Source organism: Lissotriton vulgaris, chromosome 10, assembly GCF_964263255.1.
Source record: "Lissotriton vulgaris chromosome 10, aLisVul1.2, whole genome shotgun sequence".
Classification (NCBI taxonomy): Eukaryota; Metazoa; Chordata; class Amphibia; order Caudata; family Salamandridae; genus Lissotriton; species Lissotriton vulgaris.
The window spans coordinates 160,721,083-160,740,313 of record NC_141698.1 but is presented as its reverse complement, the minus strand read 5'-3'; the positions used below and the strand labels follow the sequence as shown (position 1 = coordinate 160,740,313).

Sequence of the window (19,231 nt, the reverse complement as noted above, 5' to 3'; positions counted from 1 at the left end):
GAGGGAAACGTGGGGACGGCGGGAGGAGGGAGGACAGCAGCAAGCACGGCCGGCCGGACCAGACACGGGGGCGTTCCCGGCGTCGCGTGACGTCGGCAAAAGCCAAAGAATCTCGGGAACGCCCCCGTGTCTGGTCCGGCATTGACGGACGCCTCTCTGTTCCAATGGCTAGCCTCCATTTATGGAGCTAGCCAATGAAGCAGAGAGGCGGGTTAAAGTCACCCATACTAGAAACTACAGATTTTGCTGGAGGAGGAGCCTAACGGCTCCGCCCCCCAGCGAAACCTAAAAAGGAAGACACAAGTATAAATCCTAGAGAATTCAAACAATATCATAAAAATACATACATATACTTTTCTTCCAAACATTACAATATAAAAACATAAGAAGACATAATAAAAGAACACTGTTGTCGACGCTGGAGACCGGGGAGACCAGGCAGACCGCGCGCACAAGACTACATTGAGAGCCCAAGCAGCAATATATCCAAAACGTGCCCCGCGCTCCATACTGACTCTGGAGACCGGGGAGACCAGGCAGACTGCGCGCATGTAATTCAATCTAGATGTGAAGTTTGTCTAAACAAGCAATTTACTTGTAAGAAGGCTCCCGAATAACCTAAGTCGACCTATACAGAAAGTAGGCGCTTTGAGAAATGCCCATCTAAATTCCTGGTATCCGCACACCGTTACCAAATCCTCTAGATTGGCAAACAGAGGTGAATTTACAAACTAAAGGAACTTTCCGCTCCAGGATCAAGACTGGCATAGCAAATTGAAAATGCTTTAAGAATTTATGAAGTTTTAATCATTAGTCCTGAAGAAGGTGTCTTATCCGACTAAGCACCGAAACGCGTCGACAACAGTGTTCTTTTATTATGTCTTCTTATGTTTTTATATTGTAATGTTTGGAAGAAAAGTATATGTATGTATTTTTATGATATTGTTTGAATTCTCTAGCATTTATACTTGTGTCTTCCTTTTTTAATAAATGTGACTTTTGATACAACTTTTTGTTTATATGTATATATATTTTTGAGGATATTGTAAAACATCTACAAGTTAAAAACTGTTTCACAACAGGTGTCTGGTACTATTGGTTTGATCTACTGTACAAGAATTATGAAATAACCACAGAAAGGAAACCCCCCTTTTTTAGTGTTACTATTTCCCAGTCCTTTCTGGGTCCCTTCGGGAAAACTCTCTCCGGTTTTCGGCAGTACCAAGCTCCACCAGGGTCGACGCCGGTATCGACGCCGGCTCGCCCGAAGTCGATGACTCCGGCTCCGACGTCACCGGCTCCAAGCAAGTCTATGGATCCTCCTTCCAAGCCCTCGGATTTGGGTCCGAAGTCGGCTCCGGCGCCGTCGGATTCGGCTTTGGATTCGGCTGCACTTCGAGTTAAATTCAGGTCTCGAAGAGAAGCTCAACGTCTGCTTGAACAACAGAGGATTGATGAGTCTTCTTCTGACATGGAGGAAGGTGACCTGGATGGGGGTAGTTTCGACGACCTGGCAGAGGCAAGTGGTCTCGAGTTTTCACCGGAATGGTCTTTGCCTTCGGGATCTGATGCACCCTCCAGGGATGTTCAACCATATCATGGAGTCATGAAGAAGGCAGCTGGACTTTTGGGTTTGTCTTTGCCTACTGTCGAATTTCAGTCGAATTTACTGACTGAGGTTCTTCATTCTCCAAGTTCAGCAGTGGAGCCTTTACTTCCATTTAATGAAGCCTTAAAGGAACCCATTATGGAGGTATGGAAAAAGCCTTTTTCTGCTCCTGCAGTTTCCAAAAATGTGGCTAGGAGATATAGGGTGGCTCCTGAGGACCCTGCATTCTTGGCATCACACCCGTCTCCTGAGAGTTTGGTGATTCAGGCTGCATGTTCTAAAAAGTCGATTGGGGCTTTTCCGCAGGTGCCTGGCGACAAAGAGGCCAAGAAACAGGACCAAATTGCAAAAAAGACTTTTTCTTCGGCTAGTATGGCACTGAAATCTTCTAATGCCACTTGCCTAATGGGAAGATACATTCATGCTCTAATGGACTCTATGCGTTCATTAATCACTAAGGTTCCTGAGGATAGCAGAAAAGACTTTGAGGAAGCCTTGTCTGACTCTCAAGCGGCTGCCCGTCAAGTCATCCAAAGCGGGCTTGATACTACGGATTCAGTGGCAAGGATCATGGGCACAGCGGTTGCCACTAGGCGTTCAGCCTGGTTGAAGTCATCCGATTTTTCAACTGATGTGCAGTCTGCTTTATTGGATTTGCCTTTCGATGGTGAGGGGCTCTTTGGGAGGAAAGCAGATGCGGCCTTGGAAAGATTCAAGGACAGCAGGGCAACGGCTAGATCTCTTGGCCTTCAGGTCAGAGGTTCTACGACCAGGAAATTTAGAGGTTTTGGCCGCTCCTTTCGTTCATATAGACAAGGACAGCAGCAGCAACAACAGCAGCAGCAGCAGAATACCTTGTATAGATCATACAGGGGGAAGCAGAGAGCACGTCCTCGAGGGCGTCAGCCCAATTCCTCCTCCACCTCCACCAACCCCCCAGCCACAGAAAAGCAGCCCTAGATCCGCCATTCAGGATCATGTAGGCCCAGTGGGGGGCCGGCTTACCCACTTTCTACGAGATTGGGAATCGGTTACATCAGATCTTTGGGTTCTCAATCTCGTAGAAAATGGGTATGCCCTTCCCTTTCGGGAATTCCCTCCCAATTACCCTCCTTGCCAAGGGTATTGCTCAGAGGAACATCTGTTTCTCCTTCAGGAGGAAGTCCAAACTCTATTGAGGAAAGGTGCAATAGAGGTGGTCCCAGAGCGGGAAAGTGGTCAGGGATGCTACTCCCGGTATTTCCTGATTCACAAGAAGGATGGCAGGCTTCGTCCTATCCTGGATCTCAGGATCTTGAATTTTTACCTGAAGCAGGAGAAATTCAAGATGCTCACCCTTGCTCAGGTTCTTCAGGCTCTGCTGGAAGAAGACTGGATGGTGTCGCTCGACTTGCAGGATGCGTATTTCCACATCCCCATCCTGAAGTCGCACAGGAAGTATCTCCGTTTTACGGTGGGATCGCAGCACTATCAGTTTGCGGTCCTTCCGTTTGGACTTACTACTGCGCATCGAGTCTTCACCAAGGTGATGGCAGTGGTGGCGGCGCATCTCAGAAGATCGGGGATTCCTGTATTCCCCTATCTGGACGACTGGCTGATCAAAGCGGAGTCGTCGGAGATTGTGCTTCATCATCTGCAGGAGACAACCCAGTTGTTGTACAGGTTGGGTTTTTCGATAAATGTACCCAAATCTCACCTGGTGCCCTCCCAGCGCAACCTGTTCATTGGTGCTGTACTGGACACAACTGTATGTCGTGCATTCCCTCCACCTCAAAGGATTCGCGACATACAGGAAATGGTCCCTTTATTTTACAATGGAGCGGTTGTTCCGGTCCTGAAGGTCCTTCGCCTGCTCGGTCTGATGGCTTCTTGCATTCTCCTGGGCAACCATGCACGCTGGCACATGAGGGCACTCCAGTGGTGCCTCCGCAGGCAGTGGTTTCAGCACAACGGAGATCTTAGGGAGTCAGTGAAGATCTCCAGAGAAACTGCAGCGGATCTGTCTTGGTGGGGCGTGGAAGGCAACCTGTCTCAGGGGAAGCCTTTTCATCTGCCTCCTCCGGTGGCCACGGTGATAACGGATGCATCCACTCTAGGGTGGGGTGCTCATCTGGGGGATCTGGAGGTCAAGGGTCTTTGGTCTCCAGAGGAAAGGTTGCTTCACATCAACCTTCTAGAGTTACGGGCGATTCGTTTAGCGCTCAAGGCCTTCCTCCCTTCCCTTCGCGGTCAGTCAGTTCAAGTCCTTACGGACAACACGACCGCGATGTGGTACATCAACAAACAGGGAGGAGTGGGATCGCAGTGTCTCTGCAGAGAGGCACTGCATCTCTGGTCCTGGGTTCAGGACCATCAGATTTGTCTGATGGCAAATCATCTGGCTGGAGTTCTGAACGTTCGAGCAGACGGTCTCAATCGGCAGTTCTCTGCCGACCACGAGTGGAGGCTTCACCCGGAGGTGGTTCACAGCATCTTTCAGATGTGGGGGAATCCTCGGGTGGACCTGTTTGCCACTTGCGAGAATGCTCACTGCCCGTCATTCTGCAGTCTCCAGTATCCAGTATCCGATGCAAGGAGCCTTGGGGGATGCGTTTCAGTTGAGTTGGGGAAATTAACTCCTTTACGCGTTTCCTCCCATACCCTTGACTCCTCGGGTTCTGAGGAAGATTCGCCAAGACCGGGCCCAAGTTATATTGCTCGCCCCGGATTGGCCAAGAAGGGTGTGGTACTCAGATCTTCTCCACCTCTCCTCTCACCGGCCGCTCCGTCTCCCTCTCAAGGCAGACCTCCTCTCTCAGATGGAGGGGCAGGTTCTACACCCCCACCTCCAGACATTACACCTTCATGCCTGGAGATTGAGCGGGGCAACCTGAATTCCTTTTCCCTCCCGCCTGACTTTGTGGATGTCATCTTATCCGCCAGGCGTGACTCCACTAAGTCCATCTATTCTTATAGGTGGTCGAAATTTGTTGAGTGGTGTAGGGAGAAGTCTATTGACCCTGTGAGAGCCCATTTGTCTGAAGTTCTCCAGTTTGCCCTTTCTCTGGCGCAACAGGGGCTTGCTGTTGCTACTGTGAAGGGCTACCTTTCGGCGCTGTCGGCTTTTCTCTGCTTGCCTGACCAGCCGTCTCTTTTTAAATCCCCCGTGGTCTTGAGATTTTTAAAGGGCCTCACAAATAAGTTCCCTCCTTCACCTTTTATTGTGCCTCAGTGGGATTTAAATCTTGTTTTGTCCTTTCTGATGGGTGCTCCATTTGAGCCTCTTCACAAATGTCCCATGAGGCTTCTTACTTTTAATACAGTCTTCCTCGTTGCAATAACCTCGCAAGGAGGGTAAGTGAGCTTCAAGCTCTGAGGTCTAAGCCCCCTTTCCTGACCATTCATGCTGATCGAATGGTTCTCAGGACCAGGGCTGCTTTTCTGCCTAAGGTGGTGACTCCCTTCCATTTGGGTCAATCCATTACCCTACCTTCCTTTTATCCTCCCCCTCACCCTTCTAAGGAGGAAGAGAGACTGCACCGTCTGGACCCTAAGAGGGCGGTTTCCTTTTACTTGGACAGATCCAAGGATTTTCGTTTGGAGGACCAGCTTTTCGTTGGGTTTGCTGGTTGCAAGAAGGGGAAGGCGGTCCATAAAAGAACCCTATCAAGATGGATCGTTCTCTGCATTAAGATCTGCTACTCTTTGGCCGGTAAGGAACCACCAGAGGGTATAAGGGCTCATTCTACAAGAGCTAAGTCTTCGACCTCAGCGTTGGCTAGAGGTGTGCCTGTTGAGGATATTTGTAGAGCGGCAACTTGGTCTTCCCTCCACACTTTCGCGAAGCATTACTGCTTGGATTCCGAAGTGAGGAGGGACGGTCACTTTGCTCGCTCTGTCCTTCAAGATTTTCTGGTTTAGAAGAGTGGACTCCCTCCTCCGGGAGTGGGGACTGCTGTGGGACTCTATTCACAAGGTGAGGAATCCACACGGCAGATGTATCTATCAGAAGAACAAGTTACTTACCTTCGGTAACGCTTTTTCTGGTAGATACAATATCTGCCTGTGTATTCCTCACTGACCCACCCGCCTCCCCGTTGTCCACTCTTCTATGCCAGGGTTATTGTACTGCAATGTATATTTATTTTGATGTCAAGGAAATGTTTCAATTGCTTTCCTGCATTTGCTTTGCACTGTGTGTTTTGCCTTGACTATTGTGTACTGTGTATACTTTGTATATATCTACTGTCATTGGTCCGTCCGTGTGCCTCGATGGTACGGAAAAAAGGGCGGAACTGATGTCATCACGCCGGTGTGGGCCTATTGTAGGCGTCGGTGATGTCAGCGGAGTCGCGAGCGATGTCGTGTCTCTGTGACGTCCGAGTCCACGTCGGCGCGAGGCTACAAAAGAATTTCCAAATGTTGCTGACGCAAGGGGGATAATCACAAGGTGAGGAATCCACAGGCAGATATTGTATCTACCAGAAAAAGCATTACCGAAGGTAAGTAACTTGTTCTTCAAGACCACTGTTACTATTATCACAATTTCTTGCATCTCTATCTCCACCATTATTACCATTATCACCAACTCTGTTTCTGCTACCACCAACTTCATTCCCACCACCAGCTCTATTGACATTATTAGCTCCACAATCACAACCTCCAATGCCACCATCATCACCACTACCATTGCCACCACTATGCACACCAGTATCACCACTGCCACCAACAATACCACCACCAATACAACCACCAATACCCTATTATTAGCACCACTATCAACATCACCACCAATACCACAACTGCAACCTTCACCACTGTTATATTATTCTCATCAGTGTCACAACCATCACTGCCACAACCAATACCACCACAACCATTAACATTACCACTGAAAGTACCACTACTGCTGCTACCTGTATCACCACTATTACCACCAACACCACTACAACTATTACCACCATCACCACTACATTACCACCAACACTACCATCACTGTCACCATTTTTTGATGTGCTTGTGTGATCAGCACCGCCAACATTACTGCCATTTTCACCACCACCATAATTACATACAGCCGCCATTATCCCACCATCATTACCATCTTCACCATTTCTATTGCCACAAACTCCATTCTAACCCCTGCTACCACCATCCTCACCACTATCTCTACCAGCAACATCACTAGCAACAGCAATACAACTACTACTTATATCACCACCACTACTGTTATTGCAAGCACTAATACCACGTTCTCATGTGTTTGTGTAAGAGCATTACCACCACCGTCATTACCATTATCAGCAACTCTGTTCTTGCTACCACCAACTCCATTCCCACCACCACCATCACAATAACCATCAGTGACACAGCAGCAACGATCACCACTGCCGCCATTATCACCACAACCATTGCCACTACCACCATTATGACAACCATGGCTACCACAACTACCATCATCACCACTACCATTGCTGCCAGCATTACCACCACCAATACCGCAATTTTTGCCTTAATATTACTACTACTATCACCAATACCGCTACTGCCACCAGTAACATTCTCATCACTATCACAACAATCAATATTACTATCAACACAATTACTATTATCACCGTCAATATTTCCACTGAAACCTCTGCTACTACTGTCACGCTACTGCACCTACCTGTATCACTACTGCTACCACCATCACCACCACAACTAGTACCGCTATCCCCACTACACTACTGCCAACACTACCACCACCCACACCATTTTGTGATGTGTTTCTGCAAGAGCATTGCCAGCATCCCTATTACCAGCACCACCATCATTACTACCATTGCCAATACCTACCAATGCCAATACCACCACCAGCCTAATTACATTACCACTACCATTATCACTGCTGTCATTGCCACAACCACCATTATAAACACCACCATTACCCTTTTCTCCATTACCACAACCACCAGTACCATTACCACCAACTCCATTCTCACCACAACTATACTCAACATTACCACCACTGTTACTACCACCAGTAATATTACCACAACCACCACCATCATTACCACTATCACCATTACCACCACCCCTCTTATGATAACACATTACCAACTCCATGATTACCTCCACTACCGACATAGCTGTCTCCATTACTACCACTTCCACCACTATTGTCACCACCATTATCACCACCATCTTTTAGACAACAACCCTTACCAGTCCCACCATTACCATTATCACAAACTCCATTCTCAGCTCTATTACCATCATTACCACCACCACCATTATCATCAGCAGTACTACCACTGTTACAACAACTACTATCATTGCAGTCACTATTTCCGTCAATAGCATTACTACCACCATTACATTATCATCACCGCTATTACCAACTCGGCTATTACCATGACCATCATTACGATTATTCCTGTTTCCACCAACTCCATTTCTCATAACCTAGAAAGTTAGAGATGCCCTGTGCTTGAGCTCCTGGTTCAACAGCTGTGAGGAGAACTCTAAGCTATTGAATTCCAGGCCTATTGAGCTTGAGGAGCTGCCCCTGCGTTGTCTTGCAGTGAAATCAGGGTCACTGCTGGACCCGGCCTCTCTATCCATTCTGGAAAGAGGGGTGCAAGTAATTCTATCTGTAGTAGGTGAATTGATTAATGGATCCCTTGGTTTGTGGGAACTGGAAGCATGCTGTGGTGATCCCACTATTAAAAAAAATCTCTGCTGAATCCCGCTAACCCGGAGAATTTCTGTCCAATTTCACTAATACCTTTTTTCTCTAATTTCACAGAGATGTTTGTCAACAGAAAGCTCTCTGCCTTCATAGAGAGTCACCACTTACTACACATTACGCAATCAGGCTTTCACCCATCACAGAGCGCTGAGTCTGCCTTGTTACTGGTGACAGAGTTGATCTGTAAGATTTTGGACACAGGTGAATTTGTCAAGATTGCTATTATTAGATCTTTACGCCGTGTTCAATACTGTGTCCCATAACACCTTGCTGGAGAAACTCTGGAACTGTGGAGTGGGCAACTAAGCGTTGAGCTGGGTTACCTCCTTATTGCAGAGGCACACTTTTCAGGTAGCACAAAAGCCGTACCAGTCAAAAGTGTTTCCAGAGAACCAAGGAGTGCCACAGGGCTTATCTTTGAGCCCTACCTTGTTTAATTTGTACATGCAACGGCTTGCGCAGGTAATAAATCGCTATGGGCTCAACCATCATCTCATATGCGGATGACACACAGCTTATCATCATACTGTCACAAAACTCTTCCAGCATGGCCTCATCCTTGTACCTCTGCCTTCCAGAAGTTGCAAGGTGGATGTACTGGAACTGCCTTAAGCTCAGTGCTGGAAAGACTGAGGTGCTGACTCTGGGCATGCAATCCAACATCTGGTTTACAGCTTGGTGGCCTGTGGAGCCGGGTCCACTACCTGAACCTAAAGCTAAGGTTAAGAACCTGGGCAACTGGCTGGATAGTAAACTGTCTTTTGACGGCCAAATCACTGCAGTGGCGGGGAAATGCTTTGGAATTTGATCTGAGATTTTGAATGAGATCTGGGTACTGTTGATGGACTCAGAGTGGGACGCTCTGTTTCTGACAGAAACATGGTTGAATGAAGACAACCTGGCCGCTATCGCCTTAGCAGTCCCTTTGGGTTTTAAAATGAGCTTCTCGAACCGAGAGAATGACAGAAGGGGTGGGGGGGTGGCTCTCATTTTCAAAGATAAATTTACGCTTACATCCTCTCTACCTACTACCATCATAGGTATGGAGGGGTTACATTTTTGCCTGCAAGTCAACCCCCAACTTTCATTGGCTGGCTGGGATAGTTATCTATAGACCCCCTGATTGTATTGGGGATTGCTCAGGTGATCTGATGGACATTATTGTCCAAATCTCTCTTACACACCCCTACTTTATAGTAGTGGATGATTTTAATGTACATGTAGATAGTCCTAGCTGCCCCTTGGCGTCTCAGCTATTATCTACCTTGAGAGCAGTAAATTTAATACAAGTTGTTACCGGCCCTACGCACAGAGCAGGTCACACGCTTGACTTGATTTTTTCCAATATTCAGGACATGAAAGCAGAGACGCCGCAGCCTCTGCTTTGGTCGGATCACTTCTTGATCGCCTTTGCTATCACACTGCCTGCCTGCTGTCAGGGTTCTGGCAGACGCTCCTTTGTGCATAGGCAATGGAAAAACCTTCTATCTGACATCGTGGGCCCGGCCCTGGCAGCTAATCCCCCAGCGCTTACTACAGATCCAAATACAGATGCGGCCGCAATGAATCAATGGATAGGCGATGTGGTGGAGACTATTGCCCCTGCTAAACTCGCCTTATCTCGCAGGGAATCCCCTTCGGCCCCATGGTTTTCAACAGAGTTGAGGGCAGAGAAGTGTGCCTGCAAGAGGCTGGAGCGTGTGTGGCGGGCGAACTATTGTGAAGCAGCTAGAGTCTGCTATGGATCAGCCCTCCGCAAGCTTCATAAATCTATAAAAAAAGCAAAAAAACTTTTTATTGCCACCTCTTTCCGACAAGCGGATCAATCCAGCAAAGAAGTTTTTAAAATAGTGCAGTCTTTTTTTAAGCCTAGAATCATTGAAACAGAAGTCACTCCTTCTGAGTCTCTCTGTGAAGATATCTCAAATTTTTTCGATGACAAAATTAAGAAAGTGTATGGTACTTTTTCCCTCCCTAGTCCTACTGTAATGGCAGACATTGTTGAAAATAGGACACCCACCCTGTCCCTAAGTCAATTTCACCTTATTTCAATTAGGAGGCTCTGCAGGAAATAAAGAGATGTAAATCGGGGGCCCCGGATGATCCCTGCCCTCCGAAACCATGGAACATGATGGCTGAGTCAATTGTGACCACCCTCCTACATATTTGGAACACGTCCATCACATCTGGGGTGTTCCAGGATTGCTGGAAACACGCTACACTCCTCCCCTTGAAAAAAAAAACAAATGGGATCCGGAGGATCTGAGCAATCTCCGACCGATTTCCCTATTGGCTGCCCCAGGCAAAATGTTGGAAAAATTGATACAGCGCCAACTGAATAGTTTTATTGAAGAGAAAAAGGCCTTGCAGGAGACTCAATCAGGTTTCAGGTCGGGATTTAGCACTGAGACCGCCCTGATTGAGGTAGCTGAGTCGGTTAGGTGGTCTTTAGATTCAGGGGCATCCGCTATGCTGGTGCTCCTGTCTATCGGCCGCATTTGATACGGTCGACCACGGCAGACTTCTGCAGCGCTTAGAGGACATTGGTCTTCAGGATAAAGCACTTGGGTGGCTTCACTCCTATCTGACCAATCGGTCACAGAAAGTGGCGCTGGGCTCCTTCTCCTCTAAACCAAAGCGGCTTGGGTGTGGGGTCCCTCAGGGATCAGCACTCAGTCCGCTGCTCTTTAATATTTATTTGGCGCCACTTTTCACTCTGATTGCCAAATGGGGGGTCACGGCAATTTCATATGCAGATGACACCCAGCTCGTCTTCCCTTACCAAGAAGTGTCGGAGGCAGCTTTTGTTACACTTAAGGGGTGCCTCCTCGATGTAGCCAGCTGGATAAATACCAACAAACTAAAACTAAACGCTGGCAAGACGGAGGTGATCTTTTTTGGGAAAGGTTTTCGCCCCTCCCCGGATCTGAGGTGGCCATCTGAGATGGGCCCTGAGCCCCTCCTCAGTACAAAGGCAAAAACCTTGGGGGTGAGGTGGGATGAGAGCCTATCCTTCTCCGCCCACATCCAACAGGTCACAGCAGGGTGCCTAAGTAAACTGAGGAATCTGAGAAAGTTCCTCCTGCTTCTACCGGAAGATTGTCGGAAAATGGTGGTCCATGCGACCGTTACCTCAAGGCTGGACTATGCAAACGGCCTCTATCTGGGTCTACCTAAATATTTAATTCAACGTTTGCAGACCGTGCAGAATACGGCTGCGAGGCTGATAAAACATGGCTGGCTTTTAGAGCTCTTCATGGCACCTGCCCCAACTATCTTAAAGCAAGACTTCCTAGGTATGAACAGGCGAGATTCTTGCGCTCAAACTCCCTACTCCATCTACACGTCCCGCGAGTTAGAAAGGCGCGTCTGGGTGGCAGGACTTTCTCTGCAGGCACGGCGAAGCTGTGGAATGCCCTACCATCTGCCATTCAGTCGGAAACAAAAGATCTGATCCACTGGCGTTACTTATTGTCTCACTGAGCTGCTCACATAGCGCCGGGACACCTCCTGGGGAGGTAACTGTTCGCTCTTTTTGAAATGTCTGTATTATTATTATTATTATTATTAATTTTTAAGATGTTTAAAAAGATTCTCTGCCTCCTGCCAGAGTTAGCTAGAAAAACAGTAGTCCAGGCTCTGATTGTGTCAAGACTGGATTACTGTAACATGCTGTAATTTAGGATCACACAGGGTCGGATCAAGAGAATCCAAAGTGCCTGTCTTCTTTTGAACCTTCCTTGGTGTGCGTCGATGGGGGATGTACTTAAGAAGCTGCACTGGCTGCCGTTAGGCATAGGTCCTCTTTTAAAGCCTTGGGCTATTGTCAAAAAGCATTTACAAAAAAAGTACCTTCAATCCCTGATCAGACCATACATACCTGCTAGAAATCTACGATCGACTGTAGAAAGACTGGCAGCTGTTCCTGACATAATAAGACAAGAGCAAGTGGGAGATCCTTTGGCAACCTCACACCGAAACTATGTAACTCTATGCCTCCGACGATTCACCAAAACCAGTCAGAGTTTGATTTTAGGAAACAACTCAAAACTTGTTTTTTTAAGGATGGGAGCTAGGGAAGATTAATTACTACATTTGGAGTTGTGGATACCTGTACCTAGCACTGGGACTCCTCGTTGAGGTAGCTACACGCTTTATCAAATGTGTTATTATTATTTCAGAAAAAAAAGAAAAACAACACTTAGAAGGGTCTGAGGGAATTTTATAGACTCCAAATGGATTAAATCCCCCTATTCTATTTATCACAAAAACTACATATAATCCGTGGTCTGTAAAAATAGCGGCTTAAGTGAATGTATAAGTGGTCACGTTAGTGAAATGATGGGTTTCCAATAATCCTGAATGGGTTCTTTCCTCTCACAACTTTCTTTATAATCGTTTCTCTCGTTTTCAGCACTCCTTAGTGAATTTCCTTTGGTTGCACTACGTTTGAGAGAATTTTTCTGTGCACTTTGTCCCAAAAATGTATACATTCATTTAAGCGGCTATTTTTACAGACCACAGTTTATATGTAGTTTTTGTTATTATTATTTCTACCACCATTCCATCACCATTATTAGCACCCTTACCAATACCACAATTACCAACTCAAGTACCACCATTACCCAATCACCACCATTATCAATATAACCATCACTTTTGCCTCCTCCATGATTAACACCATCAACCCTGCCACTACCTCCATCACCATTAGTACCACCACCATTACTACCAGCATCATTATAACTACCAATACAACTAGTTCAATTACTGCCATCATTACTACCAATTTTGTTTATAACCACCACTGTTAGCAGCACTATCACTAACATCACAACTGCTGCCATTATCACCACCACTGTCACCACCAATACTTATGCCACTAACATCACCACCACCACTAAGACTATAATCATTACCACCACCACAGTTACCACCTCAAATATTAACACATCACAATTACCACCACCAAGGCAACCATCACTGTTCCCACCATTATCACCAACACTAATACTACTAACTTTCCCAGATTACATCATCAGCACTTTACCGCCATTAGCAAAACTACCATTAAAGTTATTGTGAGTAAATGGAGTGTATGATATGGTGTGTGTAAGAAATAAGGCTGTTGGTTGTGATGGCGCAGGATTACCAGTTCAGTTAATCATACTCACCTGGGTCCATAAACATTCACACTTGGAACCGGTAATCCAACTTAGCTTCCTGCCTATCAGAGTTTTATTCATCTTGGGACTTATACCTGTACACCATGACTTACCAAATCCTTGTCACTTATGCACTATGTCCTAAATCTAAGGATCAAGGAAGTTAGAATAATAGGTAATAATATAACATTTACTTCAATAAAATACCTTACAGACTTGGGAAAAGTTTTACACTTTATCTATGTAATATTTTGTGAGTCAGAGGCCACATTAGTGAGATTAAAGATTTTGCAAGTAAGAAAATAACTATTAAAGCATAAATCATGCAGGACTTTAAGAAAATGCTTTTAGACATTGGTACCTGGGAAGGGTGACAGGGAAACCGGCACAAGGACATACCACACCGGTTATATTTACCTAAAATGGTGCGAGGACCAATCCTGGCCACGGGCTGGGACAAGAGAAAGGCTCCCGACTAATCAGGTGCCGACAGGACAGGTAGCCTCCGCTAAGTGCAACACCAGCGTTACACCCCTCTCTATAGCTACTCTTGGACCCCGCTTCTCCCTCAGCAAATTCCTGATTCTTCTGTCAAAGTGCTCGACCAGCACTCTGCTCTTGATTCTCCTTCTGTGACAAGGTCGGACAATCTAACTGACTAAGCCTACCTTAGTTATACCATTTCAGTGTGTGTACCACACCCTTAATGTTGCAGATTCTATGTGTTCCCTTCATTTGATTGGTCAGAAAGACAAGGAGAGGTCATCACACCATACCAGTATGAGATCATTTCTATTCGATATAGTTGATCAATGTTCCCGCCCATAATTTACTTTTCCATGCTTTTATTCCACCCAGCAATATTTGTTTCAAATCATATACAATGTATTAAATACAATTCATATTTCTTCCTCTTGCTCCGGGTAACTAGGTGAGTTTCCCACGAATTTCGCGAATAAGATGGGAACTGGCATCAATTCATTGTCAAAGCTGTGTGGGTTTCGATGTCATCTGCGCATGACCAAATGATTTAAAAAAGGAGTTTGCTATCACCTTCAGGCCCAAATACGAGCTATCCATGAAGTCAAAGAGAGACACATTAAAATATAAAAATAATTGAATTCACTGTATACCACTTACTTCTACTCTAACCCCATTACTTTATCTTAACTATAGCATTAATAGTTAAGCAGAACACACAAGTTTTAGTTCAAGCAGGAACATGTGCATTAGTATGTGAAGCATGAAGCGGCCATCCTGGGCACTAGTGCGCAGCTGCAAAGAGTTCCCACCAAAAGCAGAGATACGTCACACTACATAGGTGTAGCAGACGCATGCGCAGAAAGTTTCCGCGTTTTTTGGCGGCCACATTAGGGCACTCAGACTATTGTTAGTAAAAGCACATATGAAAGCTTCCCCTAGATTCTCGAAATGTCGTGTAATGTAGTTTCTGATAAATACATCTGCCAATGGATTCCTCACCTAGTGAATATCCCCCTGCGTCAGCAACGTTCGGAAAATTCTTTTGTAGCACGCCGGCGTGGACGACGTCATAGGAGCACGGCATCGCGCGCGACTCCGACTGACGTCACCGACCACTTATTAGGCCTACATCGGCGTGATGACATTAGTTCCCTTTTTTCCGCGTCGTCGACGCTAACGGTTTCTTGGGATCTTCTATTGTGTGGATAGTAACTTTGTTACTATTGTGAACTTGAAAATTAAGGGTAAGGATGCCATGAGGACTTCGAGGTCAAGATCAAGACGATCGAGGTTGAGGTCGAAGTCGAGTCGAAGACGAGGTCGAGGTCGAAGTCGGCTTCGAAGTCGGCTTCGGGGCATGCTTCGGGTTCCTCGAAGAAGAAGCATAAGAGGAAGAAGCACAGTTCGAGACACCATTCCGGCAGGGAGTCGGACTCGAAAAAGAAGTCATCATCTCGAAGACATCATAAGGGCATGATATCTCCCTCTCCATTTCATAAGCTTGAAGGAATAGGCCTCGCCTTTACAGTCTCGGGACCCGACACCGAATCCGGAATCAAATCCGTCTCCTGATCCGTCCCATTCTTCGGTGCATGAAGAAGAGGAAGTTGAAGCTCCTCAGGTTTCGGCGACTCCGGTTCACCAACCTGAGGAACAAGAGGAGTCGAATCCGGTACAGCCTCCTCAGGAGCAACCAGTGGGTTTGTACCCTTGGTTTCCTGGTCCAGGTCAGGACCCTTCGCATTTTGTAAACGCCATCTATGGCGTATATGCGAGGGATGTGTACCCCTCTGGTGCACCGGCTGGTCCCATGGGTCCATTATCTTTTAAGCTGGGCGTGCCTCAAGCTTATGCTCCGGCGCCTTTCTTGCCGTTTATGCCAGCGCCGATTCCACCGTGGCATAGCTCGGCTCCACAGAGGTCATCGACTCCGTACACGGCGTCACCTGCGCCGGAGCGACCTCGGGATCAAGATCGAGGTTCGACACTGGTTCCAGCTTCTCATTCTAAGGCGGCTCCAGCTCCTCGTTCGACGCCAGCCCGACTCCATCGGAGTCGTTACCGGATCCGACGACGTCTGTTCGGATGGAGTGGTCGAGGCGTAGAGCGCAGCGCCTTATGGAGGAGAGAAATTATGAGGAACCTGAGGTTGAAGAAGGCGAACTTCAGGATCAGGAAGATTACTTTGAAGAGTTGCAGGATGCAAGTGGTTTGGACCTATCTCCCGAATGGGAGCTACCTGCTGTATCTGATACACCATCAAAGGATGTGGCTCCTTACCATGTGGTAATTAAGAAAGCTGCAGAACTCTTAAATTTGACTTTACCATCTGTGGAGTTAAAGTCTAACATCCTTACGGAGGTTCTCCATTTTCCGTCCTCTGTGGTTGAGCCAACTCTACCATTTACTGAAGCTCTAACTGAACCTATATTGGAAGTCTGGAAGAGGGCTCTTACTGCTCCTGCGGTGTCAAAATCAGTTGCAAGGCGCTATAGGGTCGCACCTGGAGATCCTGAATTCTTGTCTATTCATCCTCTGCCAGAGAGTCTGATGGTCCAAGCTGCTTGTTCAAAGAAATCGGCTGGTGTTTTTTCCCAGGTTCCTGGAGATAAAGACTCTAAAAAGCAGGATCAAAATGGGAAAAAGGTGTTTTCGTCAAGTAGTATGGCCCTTAAATCCACAAATGCTACTTGTCTGCTAGGCAGATATGTTCATGCTTTGATGGACACAGTGAAGCAGCTATCATCTAAGCTTCCTGAGGAGGATAGGAAGAACTTTAGTGAAGTGATATCTGACACGCAGGCTGCAGCTCGTCAGGTCATACAAAGTGGTATGGACACGGCGGATTCAGTGGCTAGGATCATGGGGTCTTTGATTGCCACTAGAAGAGCTGCTTGGTTAAAGACTTCTGAGTTTTCAGCTGATGTCCAGGCTGCTCTGATGGATTTTCCTTTTGATGGCACAGGCCTTTTCGGAAAGAAAGCTGATGCTGCCTTGGAAAGGTTTAAAGATAGCAGAGCGACAGCAAGATCTCTGGGTCTGCAGGCTAGAGGCTCTTTCACCAAGAAGTACAAGGGTTTTGGAAGGTCTACTTTTCGTACCTATAAGCAGAACCAGCAGCAGCAGCAGCAACAAAATCCTTTGTACAAGTCCTACAGGGGTAGACAAAGGGGTCGTCCTCGTGGACGTCAAGCCTCCTCCTCCTCTACTTCCTCCTCTAATACCCACCCCCACCTACAACAGCAAAGCAGCCCTAGATCCGCCATTCCGGATCATGTGGGTCCTGTAGGGGGTCGGCTTACTTATTTTCTACGAGTTTGGGAATCGGTTACATCAGATCTTTGGGTTCTCAATCTCGTAGAGAATGGGTATGCTCTTCCCTTTCCGGAATTCCCTCCCAATTACCCTCCTTGCCAGGGTTTTTGCTCGGAGGACTACCTGTTGCTCCTTCAGGAAGAGGTACAGGTACTGTTCAGAAAGGGTGCGATAGAGGTGGTTCCAGAGCAGGAAAGGGGTCAGGGGTGCTACTCCCGGTATTTCCTGATCCCCAAGAAGGATGGCAGACTTCGTCCAATCCTGGATCTCAGGATCTTGAACCTTTACCTGAAGCAGGAGAAGTTCAAAATGCTCACCCTTGCACAGGTGCTTCAGGCACTGCTGGAAGAGGACTGGATGGTGTCAATCGACTTGCAGGATGTGTATTTTCACATCCCAATCCTGAAGTCGCGCAGGAAGTATCTCCATTTTACGGTGGGCTCGCAACACTACCAGTTTGCGGTCCTTCCGTTTGGTCTTACTATTGCGCCTCGAGTCTTCACCAAGGTGATGGCTGTGGTGGCTGCACATCTCAGAAGGTCAGGGATTCCGGTATTCCCTTATCTAGACGACTGGCTGATCAAAGCAGAGTCTCCAGAGATAGTGCTCCATCATTTGCAAGAGACAACTCAGTTGTTACACAGGTTGGGTTTTTCGATTAATGTACCCAAATCTCACCTGGTGCCTTCCCAGCGCAACCTGTTCATAGGTGCGGTACTGGATACAACTGTGTGTTGTGCATTCCCTCCTCCTCAAAATATTCGCGACATACAGGAGTTGAATCCATTATTTTTCACTGGAGCAGTCGTTCCAGTCGGATAAATGCCATTTGTCGCCTGTATACCAGAAATACTGGGTTAATTAGAAAAGAACTTCCACAGCTGCGCGCTGTCAAAAAGGTAAATCAAAATCAAGGGTTAGGGAGTGAAGAGGTAGTGCTCATGAGAGTACTATGGTGGATGCATCCTCCTCCATGCAAGGTATTAGCAAACAAAAGGATCCACCTCAAAGAGGTTTACTGTATGTCTAGAAATGTAAGGCATACACAACGTTTGTTAAAATACCCCTCACACACCAAAAGGACCCTTGGTGTCATGCTTCATCATCGGGGTCTTCCTGCCCCGCTGCGGGACGGGGCGTGCTGCGACTGGCGACTACGCTGGAGCACTTTGATATTGTAAGTACTCCTGTTGTGGGTGTGTGTGTCTGTTGTGGGTGAAAAGGGTCAGGGGTGAATGAAAAGGTGATGTTTAAAAATACCTGGCCTTATGGTATAAAAAAACTTTATTTGGTCATAGGCTGGTACTGTGAAAAGTGTGGGTCGGAGAGATCACGCTAGTAATGTGCAGATTCTCCTTTGGGTGTCAACATGTTTCGAAGCTGGAAATGCTTCTTCGTCAGGACAGAGTATGATCCCTTGGTCACTCAATATGTTGCTATCAATATGTGAAGAAAAATATGTACAAGTGATATTAAAAAAATACAATACCTATGTGGTATGGGTATAATTTTTCTAAAGCTCTATCAGTATTTCTGAGCATAAGCCTGTAAAAAGAGAGCACAGTTCATTCGGCCCGCTCCCAATGCGCAAACACAGATCACCTAAGGATGAAAAGGTGATGCATATTGAAAATTTCTACAGTTAAACATTGGTGCCGTGACCTGTATCGGTAAAGGAATGGGAAACAGTACACACAACGAAACAAACATAAAACAGAAAGCACAGACTCTATATGATGAATTCAGAGTAGGTTTTTTGGCTAAAAAGAAGTGAGTTCTGTTTAGAAAACAACCAAGATTACATACTAGAAACATAAGGAGTCAATGCTCCATGAGCTTCTGGGTTGAGAGGTAGGATGAAACTTTCATCTGTATGTATGGGAAAAATAAAGAAGAAAAAACAAAACCAAATTCTTGTATTGTGGCTCCTTGGGGAGAAAATGCCTC

The 19,231-nt window shown here is 46.6% G+C and overlaps 1 protein-coding gene across 3 annotated transcripts in view; it reads left to right on the top strand.

The window, feature by feature from the left end:
- Positions 1–19,231, top strand: part of VWA3A (von Willebrand factor A domain containing 3A) — a 544,099-nt gene that overhangs the window by 425,835 nt on the left and 99,033 nt on the right. The window lies entirely within an intron of this gene.